The sequence below is a fragment of the Capricornis sumatraensis genome, chromosome 23, assembly GCF_032405125.1.
Source record: "Capricornis sumatraensis isolate serow.1 chromosome 23, serow.2, whole genome shotgun sequence".
Classification (NCBI taxonomy): Eukaryota; Metazoa; Chordata; class Mammalia; order Artiodactyla; family Bovidae; genus Capricornis; species Capricornis sumatraensis.
In genome coordinates, this window is record NC_091091.1 from 27,334,812 (window position 1) to 27,347,053 (window position 12,242).

The following is a 12,242-nucleotide window of genomic DNA, read 5'->3' on the forward strand; positions in this document are numbered from 1 at the left end:
GCACTACTAGACTTGGGTGTTGTTTTAACTAACTTGAGAGATTCAGTCAAGTGTAGGGAAATTTTTTTATATATTTTCAATCTCTGTTACTACTACATTATTCTGCTGTGGTCACATAAATGGCCATAGACACTATGTAAGCAAATAGACATGACTGTGTTTAGTAACACTTTCTCTCCAAACACATTCAACAAGCTAGACTTGGCTCATTCCGTTCAGTTCAGTTCAGTTCAGTCACTCAGTCATGTCCAACTCTTTGTGACCCCATGAATTGCAGCACGCCAGGCCTCCCTGTCCATCACCATCTCCTGGAGGTCACTCAAACTCACATCCATCGAGTCAGTGATGCCATCCAGCCATCTCATCCTGGGTCGTCCCCTTTTCCTCCTGCCCCCAATCTCTCCCAGCATCAGAGTTTTTCCAATGAGTCAGCTCTTTGCATGAGGTGGCCAAAATACTGGAGCTTCAGCTTTAGCATCATTCCTTCCAAAGAAATCCCAGGGTTGATCTCCTTCAGAATGGACTGGTTGGATCTCCTTGCAGTCTAAGGGACTCTCAAGAGTCTTCTCCAACACCACAGTTCAAAAGCATCAATTCTTTGGCACTCAGCCTTCTTCACAGTCCAACTCTCACATCCATACATGACCACTGGAAAAACTATAGCCTTGACTAGACTGACCTTAGTTGGCAAAGTAATGTCTCTGTTTTTGAATATACTATCTAGGTTGGTCATAACTTTTCTTCCAAGGAGTAAGTGTCTTTTAATTTCATGGCTGCAGTCACCATCTGCAGTGATTTTGGAGCCCCAAAAAATAAAGTCTGACACTGTCTCTACTGTTTCCCCATCTATTTCCCATGAAGTGATGGGACCAGATGCCATGATCTTCGTTTTCTGAATGTTGAGCTTTAAGCCAACTTTTTCGCTCTCCTCTTTCACTTTCATCAAGAGGCTTTTTAGCTCCTTTTCACTTTCTGCCATAAGGGTGGTGTCATCTGCATATCTGAGGTTATTGACATTTCTCCCGTTAATCTTGATTCCAGCTTGTGCTTCTTCCAGCCCAGCGTTTCTCATGACGTACTCTGCATAGAAGTGAAATAAGCAGGGTGACAATATACAGCCTTGACATACTCCTTTTCCTATTTGGAACCAGTCTGTTGTTCCATGTCCAGTTCTAACTGTTGCATCCTAACCTGCATACAGATTTCTCAAGAGGCATGTCAGGTGGTCTGGTATTCCCATCTCTTTCAGAATTTTCCACAGTTTATTGTGATCCACACAGACAAAGGCTTTGGCATAGTCAATAAAGCAGAAATAGATGTTTTTCTGGAACTCTCTTGTTTTTTCCATGATCCAGCGGATGTTGGCAATTTGATCTCTGGCTCCTCTGCCTTTTCCAAAACCAGGTTGAACATCAGGGAGTTCACGGTTCAAGTATTGCTGAAGCCTGGCTTGGAGAATTTTGAGCATTACTTTACTGGCTTCCCTGGTGGCTCAGAGGTTAAAGCGTCTGCCTGGAATGTGGGAGACCTGGGTTCGATCCCTGGGTTGGGAAGATCCCCTGGAGAAGGAAGTGGCAACCCACTCCAGTACTCTTGCCTGGAGAATCCCATGGAAGGAGGAGCCTGGTAGGCTACAGTCCATGGGGTCGCAAAGAGTAGGACACGACTGAGCGACTTTACTTATTTATTTTACTAGCATGTGAGATGAGTGCAATTGTGCGGTAGTTTGAGCATTCTTTGGCATTGCCTTTCTTTGAGGTTGGAATGAAAACTGACCTTTTCCAGTCAAGTGGGCACTGCTGAGTTTTCCAAATTTGCTGGCATATTGAGTGCAGCACTTTCACAGCATCATCTTTCAGGATTTGAAACAGCTCAACTGGAATTCCATCACCTCCACTAGCTTTGTTCATACTGATGCTTTCTAAGGCCCACCTGGCTTCACATTCCAAGATGTCTAGCTCTAGATTAGTGATCACATCATCAAGTTTTATGACCCTGTCCAAACCTTTCATTTTACAAGAAAACTGAGGCCCAGAAAACATTACAGTATGCTTTTCCATGAGAACCTAAAAACAATGGATGCCACTGTCTAGATTTATTTTAAAAATCCAATAATTAAAAACACATTAACTCAATTAGTATTGTAAAGTAAAATAAAGTAAAAATAAAAATTAAAGAAAAAACAATACAAAAAAAAAAAAACAACACACATTTACTTGATTAGAGAGTTTTCAAGCATCCTGATTCTCATCATCATCAGTGGAAATTTGCTGACTATCTCCCAAGCTCAACGTTCTGTACATTGCATTTGCCTTGCAAACGGTCCCTTTAGCTAGCTTACATTCATTGTACCCTTTTGTCTTTTTATCTTGCCAAAGGTATTCAAGCTCTAATTTTTTCAGCTTTCAGTATCCATGTTTGATTGTGTTTAATTTTCTTTTATTCAGTCTTCTAAATATTCCTGACATGGCTTTCTCTATCCTTTTTTATTAGGAGACCCAGACGACCAATGACTAATGATGGCATATCCCCTGGTTAGTGGCAGTTAAGATTTTTCTCCTCTTATCAAGCATCAAAAATCTCTGAGCATCTATCAGGTGGAGAGGTAGGCACTGACCATGGAACAATCATCTTTTTCTCTGGGCTACATCTGTTCTCCTGAGAGTCAAGATCTGGAAATAACCACTTTCAGCTTCACTGAGATACTGCTTTTAGATAAACCAGATAGACGGCATTGGACATGAAGTGCGCATTTGCTCTTTAGTGATTCATTGTGTCAAATAAGGAAACATTTCTATTCCAGCTAATTTGAGAAGAATAATAAAAACATAAGATAAGGGGGAACTTAGAATAGCCCATCTTTTCAATGACAGGATATACTGAATGTCTCAAAGACAGTTCTGGATTCATAGAGGAAGATATTGTCTGCCTTTAAGATGTGATTGAATAAATAGCTGAATTGTATTATGCTGTCCCAGAGACCAAAGAGGACTTACATGTCAGCAGATTAATTGCTGATACTTCTCATAACCTGCAACTTCCCTGGTGGCTCAGACGGCAAAGCGTCTGTCTACAATGCGGGAGACCTGGTTTCGATCCCTGGGTTGGGAAGTTCCCTGGAGAAGGAAAAGGCAACCCATTCCAGTACTCTTGCCTAGAAAATCCCATGGACGGAGGAGCCTGGTGTCCATGGGGTGGCAAAGAGTCAGACATGACTGAGCGACTTCACTCACTCACTCACTCTGATAACCTATTTATGCCCCACCTGCTGATGAAAGGCAAGGACCAAAACTCTTTAGCATGGCACTGAATGTACGAAATGTGCTTACCCCAGTCTTCCTTTTTAGCCCTATTATTTGAATTTTCTTTTCTCAAATTCACATTCATCATAAACTTTCCCCAAACAGTTTTCTGTGACTCACCCTCCAACACCTCATTTTTCATGCCTTTATTCCTCTTCCTTCTTCCCCAATACCTATAAACTTCTACCCCTTCCTCGAGGACCATCTAACTACCTATTCTATCATGAAGTCCGTGTTGATCCATCCAGTTAATGTGATGTATCCATTTAATTTGTCATATCTAACTCAGAAATCATTTATTTCTTCTTTTGTTATTACATTTAACACATACTATTTTCTATTATAATTGTTTAAACATGATTTTCTTTTTATTTGTTTTACTCATCTCCACGCCAAAAATTTTAAACACAAATATGTCTTCTGCCAAGTGTGGACATTTACTAATTGTTTAAGGCTGAGAGGATAGTTGGATGAATACATTTTAAATTTTGTCTCAGTGATTCAAATTTGGCATCATTCAACTTTAATGACATTGAGAACATTTTAATAGAGCTTATATAGTATAGAATGCATTGGAAAGAGATGTAAAATTTAATTAAGATATAGTTCATTTGAGAGCAAAATGAGACCACCTCTCACAGAAAATGAGTTATGTACTGAAGCACCTGCCCAGTGAAAGAATTTAAATAGAATTTAAAAGAATTTAAATTTTAACTTAATTCTAAGGTATATTTTCTGTTCTACAAAAATGTGCTCAGTCATACCTAATGAGTAAAAAAAAAATTATAGAAATTAAGTTTTGATTACTTTTATCTCTCTTCTTTCATGTAACATTACCATCTCATTTATCCCTTTTCTTTTATACATGGTTCACTTTCAAACACCCAATTTACTTAAGAAATTGGCTAATTTTTAATAATAAGTGATACTCTTTCTCTCACTGTTTAGGAATAATGTTTTAAAGAGACAATACTTTAAACTTTGATCTAATGGCTCAAATAATCAACTTTTGTTGAAGCAAAGCAAGCATTGTCCACACTGGCTAGGATCAGATTTCAATGGCCATGTCACCACATATTTCCTCCTTGCCCTGGCTGAGGTTAAGCCCTTGTCCTTATCAGTTTAGGATGTTCTCAAATGTTAGAAGGAATGTTAATTGTGCTACTCACAACTTCTCAGTTATTCTGACTCCATTTACTTCCACTGAGGAAGTTCAGAACAAGAGTTTGCTGCTATCAGTTTGTTACTATTAATCAAAAAAAGTTAAATAAGAACATCAGAGAACAAATATAATAGGTGTATTAAGTTGAAGGCAATTGTAAAAACTTTAAAGCAAGAGAAGACAAATGCAAGGAACCCTGGATTCAGAATTCTCGATAAAGACTCTTCCATTCTGGTTGTGTTTTCATCAACATCGGATATTAGCTGACTATTGGTAACTAAGCAGAGAATACTCTTTGCTTATACTAGACAACTAGTAAACAGACCAGTTCCTTGACTACCTGCCAGAGCCACAGCTCCCTTCTGTGAAAATCATCTTAGCAACTGCCTGTTTTGTTTTTTTCCCCCATAAATGTCTATGGAGACTCCATAATGCTGACTTATCCCTAAATGGAATTTGGAATTCTAGGACACTGATACCCCAAAATGATAAACTCTCAGGTGTGTCAGAAACAGTTGAGATATTAAAGTCTAAAAGTAATGAGTTCTCTCAAATAGAGTCTCAGGAATTCAAGCCAAACACATACACAGACACCATACAAAATTAGGCCATTGGCAGGAGAATGGTCAAAGGATGCCTCGACCCAGAATGTGGTCCATGACAGGTCCTGAATGTAAAAGCTATCAGTAAACTAAAATTATGAGAAAGAAGAAGCATACAGCAAAAGAAAGATCAATAGTATAGAAAGGGAAACGCATCAAAAAAGAAAAAAATTATTTCAGAGACACTGGCGTTACTAGTCTCCCTTCCCTTTTTTTAGCCCGGCTTGTCACTGGTAACATACATTTACTCAGAATATAGATTCCACGTTGAGGGCATAAGACAAAAACTCAAGATAGTCGAAATTTCCTTGGAAATCATTTTAGAGAGTACCAATATGGAGACTGAAATATCATTTTCTTTCTTCTAGGTTTGGAGCAAATCACAATTTCTTTCATTGAGTACCAGATGAAGTAACTGTCCTGCTTTTGGAAGAAATTTCTTGTGAAAACAATATACTTCTTTAAATTCTGAATCCCCCAAGATTTCACGTGATGTTGTCACTATGAAAGAAAATGACCAAAGAAACAGAAAATGCCTATCTTCCAGTTTAGGCTCACTCCTGGATACATGTTTATTAAATGTAATTGTGACAAGGATGCCCCACACATTTTAAGTGTTCCATTCCTCTCTTTGCTCAGAAAAGCCAATGAAATGCAACTTGCATGAGTTAACTATACCTATCTCAAGATGTGTCCAGGATTATCTTACATGTGTATGATAGGTTTTCTTAAATAACCACTGATGCTTTAAATAAGAAAGCCACAGTCCCTGGCAACCATAAGAACCTAAAAGAATGAGGAAATCATGTGTTTTATCATTTTATCTTCACACAGAGAAACAGATAATCTAAAATTAGTCCAGTTCAAAAATTCTCAAAAAGAATAGTGTATGTCGCCAACAAAAATATTCTACTTCAGCACTGAAAAATTAGTAAGCTAGCTCATGATTTTATTAAAAATAACCCTTTCTTTCCAAGACAGCTTTGCCCATCACTGGATAGTTCTGTCTCTTCTGTTTAATTAGCATCGTTCACCGACTGCACACTTCATGTGCTTGCTCACCAGTCATCATTGTTTTGGCCCACCTTGTGTTCCAACTATGGCTGCAGCAATTAGCTTCACTCCTATATCACTGCAAAGCCTCTCACCCCAGGGGCCTCACTGCTCTGACTTTTTGCCCTTTCACCTCTGACTTTACAACCATAGTATCTTAATAGCTGCTGGAAACCAGCACTTGTAGGCCTGCAAACCAGAAGTGAGCAGAGTTAACATGCTAACTGGATGAGGTGAAGGAAAGTGACCACAGATAAATTCTCCTGACTTTTCCTCCGGTGAGCCATCCTGAGGCACATTCAACATGCTCCTCAGACAACAGCTGGCCACTCTTGTGGAGCACATCTTTACATGAGCATTTCCTCTTCAGACCCCAACTTCTGTCACCTGAGATCATTTCCTAAAGTAAACTACCTGCATGTGAACTTTTGGATGAAGCTCAATTATGTAAGAGCACTCAAATTAAGACAAACTCCACAGTACAGGAAAGGAGCATGAAGGCAGCTAACATTTACGAAACATGTACAATATGCCTGATGTTTAGTGTGTCTTATGTCATTTAACCTTCATCTCCGTCAATGTTAACTGGTTATTATGACCACTGTTCTATAAGAGATAACTGAGATTTTTAAGGTAATGAAAATTTAAAATGTTATATAGTTAATAAGAGATAAATAAGGACTTCAAATACTGATCTCTGATTCCAGACTCACCTCCTTTTCACGATACAAAATATCCCTGTTATATAAATGAGCCAATGTCAGCCCCCATATGCTCCTAGGTTATTTGTTTCTTCACTGTAAGCTGTTCACTGTAAGCACTGGACTCAAATTTTAACACATTCAGTCTTAAACATAACCCAGATAAGCATATTTTTTTTTTTAGTATAGCCTGCCTGTTTTGCATACTCCATGACAAGTTGCCCTGCATATGCTCACCATAGATAAGATAAGCCCTGGGGCCATGCACAACCCAAGTTGATGCTGCCCTTTGGCGCTTTCTGACCCAGAGACTTCCCACCACGTTGCTGAGCAACATCACCTAGACATTAAGCCTCCACTCTGCTCCTTCTCTAGAGTAGGAAATAGTAACGCAAAAGCAAAATGGCTGTCTGAGAAGGCCTTACAAATAGCTGTGAAAAGAAGAGAAGCAAAAAGCAAAGGAGAAAAGGAAAGATACAAGCATCTGAATGCAGAGTTCCAAAGAATAGCAAGAACAGACAAGAAAGACTTCCTCAGCGATCAATGCAAATAGATACAGGAAAACAACAGAATGGGAAAGACTAGAGATCTCTTCAAGAAAAGTAGAGACACCAAAGGAAGATTTCATGCAAAGATGGGCTCGATAAAGGACAGAAATGGTATGGACCTAACAGAAGCAGAAGATATTAAGAAGACGTGACAAGAATACACAGAAGAACTATACAAAAAAGATCTTCACCACCAAGATAATCATGATGGTGTGATCACTCACCTAGAACCAGACATCCTGGAATGTGAAGTCAAGTGGGCCTTAGAAAGCGTCACTACGAACAAAGCTAGTGGAGGTGATGGAATTCCAGTTGAGCTATTTCAAATCCAGAAAGAGGATGCTGTGAAAGTGCTGCACTCAATATGCCAGCAAATTTGGAAAACTCAGCAGTGGCCACTTGCTTGGAAAAGGTCAGTTTTCATTCCAATCTCAAAGAAAAGCAATGCCAAAGAATACTCAAACTACTGAACAATTGCACTCATCTCACACACTAGTAAAGAAATGCTCAAAATTCTCCAAGCCAGGCTTCAGCAATACATGAACCGTGAACTTCCAGATGTTCAAGCTGGTTTTAGAAAAGGCAGAGGAACCAGAGATCAAATTGCCAACATCTGCTGGATCCTTGAAAAAGCGAGAGAGTTCCAGAAAAAAAACACCTATTTCTGCTTTATTGACTATGCCAAAGCCTTTGACTGTGTGGATCACAATAAACTGTGGAAGATTCTTCAAGAGATGGGAATACCAGACCACCTGACCTGCCTCTTGAGAAACTTATATGCAGGTCAAAAAACAACAGTTAGAACTGGACATGGAACAACAAACTGGTTCCAAATAGGAAAAGGAGTACATCAAGGCTGTATATTGTCCCCCTGCTTATTTAATGTCTATGCAGAGTACATCATGAGAAATGCTGGGCTGGAAGAAACACAAGCTGGAATCAAGATTGCCAGGAGAAATGTCAATAACCTCAGATATGCAGATGACACCACCCTTATGGCAGAAAGTGAGGAGGAACTAAAAAGCCTCTTGATGCAAGTGAAAGTGGAAAGTGAAAATGTTGGCTTAAGCTCAACATTCAGAAAACGTAGATCATGGCATCTGGTCCCATCACTTCAGGGGAAATAGATGTGGAAACAGTGTCAGACTTTATTTTTGAGGGCTCCAAAATCACTGCAGATGGTGATTGCAGCCGTGAAATTACAAGACACTTACTCCTTGGAAGAAAAGTTATGACCAACCTAGATAGCATATTCAAAAACAGAGACATTACTTTGCCAACAAAGGTCTGTCTAGTCAAGGCTATGGTTTTTCCTGTGGTCATGTATGGATGTGAGAGTTGGACTGTGAAGAAAGCTGAGTGCCAAAAATTGATGCTTTTGAACTGTGGTGTTGGAGAACTCTTGAGAGTCCCTTGGACTGCAAGGAGATCAGCTCTGGGATTTCTTTGGAGGGAGTGATGCTGAAGCTGAAGCTCCAGTACTTTGGCCAACTCATGCGAAGAGTTGACTCATTGGAAAAGACTCTTATGCTGGGAGGGATTGGGGGCAGGAGGAGAAGGGGACGACAGAGGATGAGATGGCTGGATGACATCACGGACTCTATGGACGTGAGGCTGAGTGGGCTCCGGGATTTGGTGATGGACAGGGAGGCCTGGCGTGCTGTGATTCATGGGGTCGCAAAGAGTCGGACACGACTGAGCGACTGAACTGAACTGAACTAGTATTCCTGCTTTCCTGGTACCAAGAGAGTAAAGAATTTTCCTGCAGTTCAGGAGACCCAGATTTAATCCTTGCGACAGGAAGATCCCCTGGAGAAGGGAATGGCAACCCACGCCAGTGTTTCTGCCTGGAAAATTCCATGGACAGACCATGGAGTCACAAAGAGTCGGACACGACTGAATGACTTTCATTTCATGTCTAGTATTCTTGCCTGGAAAATTTCATGGACAGTGTTGTCTGGCAGGCTACAGACCATAGGTTTGCAAAAAGTCAAACACAACTGAGTGTCTGAGCACATATCATACTGCTCCATCTCTCCCTGGGCTTTCTTCACTCTCTTTCCCTTCTAGATGGCATCGTGGGTTCCCATTCCTATAACCTCTAGATGGTATCCTGCTGTGAGGGATTCAGAGGGTCTCCCACATAAATCTTCTGTGCTCCTGCCACCTAGTGGGCATTTCTGCCGCCTTCTCGTTTCCTTTGATGGGTCCCATCAACTACCTCTGGCCACCTTCTGCAAAAAGCCGACTCATTGGAAAAGACACTGATGCTGGGAAAGATTGAAGGCAGGAGGAGAAGGGGATGACAGAGGATGAGATGGTTGGATGGCATCACTGATTCAGTGGACATGTGCTTAAGCAAACTATGGGAGATAGTGAACGATAGGGAAGCCTCGCATGCTGCAGTGTATGGGGTTGCAAAGATTTGGACACAAATGAGTGACCAAATAACAACAATTATAATCTAATATAATCCTGCATAGGTATTTATATGTATATATTCATGATATTATTTTACTGTTATTCCTAATTTTCCTTCATACTACATTCAGAGTTTTATATTGTTTTATGTTTATAAGTAGGTCATATTACTTATAAATATTATTTTGTTATAGTAAATGAGATTTAAAAATACTTTTAAAAGGGTGCTATTAGATATGGTAGATGTGAAAACCACTTTTTAAACTCCATTATAAAACATCACCTTACCTCTTACTGGCTGTGTGGCTTCTAAATATTATATTTTATCTCTTATCCTTAGATAATTTCTGTGTAAAAATGAAAGCATAATACCTTCCTCTTAGGAACAGGTTTAGGCTGAAACTAAATAATGAGTGTCAGAATGCCTGGCCCATATAGATCATCCTACCTACAATACAATTTGAAATTATACATTCAAAGCAGATGTGCAATCCAAAATAAGAACACAACTCAGTTTTTTAAATGAGCAAGAGATTTAAACGTGCACCTTCCCAAAGTTACATGAATGGAAAATAAGTGTATGAGAAGATGCTCAAGATCATTTGTCATTCAATTCAGTTGTTCAATCGTGTCCGACTCTTTGCGACCCCATGAACCGCAGCACGCCAGGCCTCCCTCTCCATCACCAACTCCTGGAGTCCACTCAAACCCATGTCCATCGAGTCCGTGATGCCATCCAACCACCTCATGCTCTGCCGTCCCCTTCTCCTCCTGCCCTCAATTTTTCCCAGCATCAGAGTCTTTTCCAATGAGTCATCTCTTCACATCAGGTGGCCAAAGTATTGGAGTTTCAGCTTAAACATCAGTCCTTCCAGTGAACACCCAGGACCGATCTCCTTTAGGACGGACTAGTTGGATCTCCTTGCAGTCCAAGGGACTCTCATTTGTCATTGGGGAAATAAAAATTAAAACAATGAGACATCACTGTACATCTGTTAGTACAGCTCAAATCCAAAATATGACATCGGCTGCTAATGAACATGCAGAGTAACAAGATCTCTCATTAACTGATGAGAACTGTACATCAGCTTTGGAGGACAGCTTGCCAGTTTCTTACAAAGCTAAACATAGTCTCACCATATAATCCAGAAATTGTACTTCTAGTTATTCACTAGCTAATTATTCTAGCTAATGTGAAAACTTGTGTCTACAAAAAACCCTGAACATGAAGGTATACAGTAGCTTTATTTAAAATTACCAAAAACTGGAAGCAAACAAAGTGTCATTAGATGAATGGATAGACAAACTATGGTGCAATCCAGCCAATGGAATATTATTCAGTGATAAAAAGGAAGCTCTCAAGCCACCAAATACATGAATGAATGCCACATGCATATTGCTAAGTAGAAGAAGTTGGTCTGAAAGGATTACATACTGTTTGATTCCATTTAGATGACCTTTTGAAAATGGTAAAAATATAGAGATGATAAACAGATAAGTGATGGGCAAAGGTTGGGGGAGAAAGTTTGAAAAGTTGAGTCACAGATTACTTTTCTTAGTGAAAATTTTCTGTATATAGAACAGTATGCTTTCAACAAGATCTATAGAACTCTACATCCCAAAGAATGAACCTTAGGTACGTATGTAAAATCTAAAAATATATATATATATATATATATACATATATTTATGAGGTTGGCACATCTGAGTATGGAATGAGGAATATAAAGAAATAATCTTACTCTGTTAAAAATGACAAGAAACAGATTCATAGATACAGAGAACAAACTGGGGTTTGCCAGAGAGAAGGCAGGTTGGAGTTATGGGTGAAACAGGTGAAGGAGATGAAGGGGACAAAACGTCCAGTTTGACTGGAGTTACACTGCCACAAATTAACGAACACTTGAGATTATTAGAAGCTGGGAAAGGAAGAATGCTCCCCTAGAGACTTTCAAGAGAGCATGGTCTTGTCAACACATGGATTTCAGACTTATAGCAACAACCACAACAAAAAGAAAGAAGTATTGAATAAAACCCAAACTGTAACATAAATATCCGTAAATATTTACTGACATAAATAAGTAAATGGTAAAACAAATGGGAGAACACAGATTTCCATGCAGAAGAATTCTAAAAATGTATCTAGATAATAATCATTCAAATGTGGATAAATAATTTGTCCAAACAATGTATGAATTCTTAAAAACATGGAGCATAATTCCCCGCTCCTTAAGTCATAAAGATATTAAAGAAAGTCTTAGGAAATCTGAAATAAAGTATGGTATTAATAATAATGCTTCAGTACTGGTTTGTTAAAAGTCACAAATGCAATATCCCAATGTAAGATTTCAAAAATAGGGAAATCTGGATGTGGGAATAGGAAATCTATTATATATTATTGCGAAATAAAAACTACAAAAGAAATAAACCCAATGTCTAAGTCTTTCTGAGTT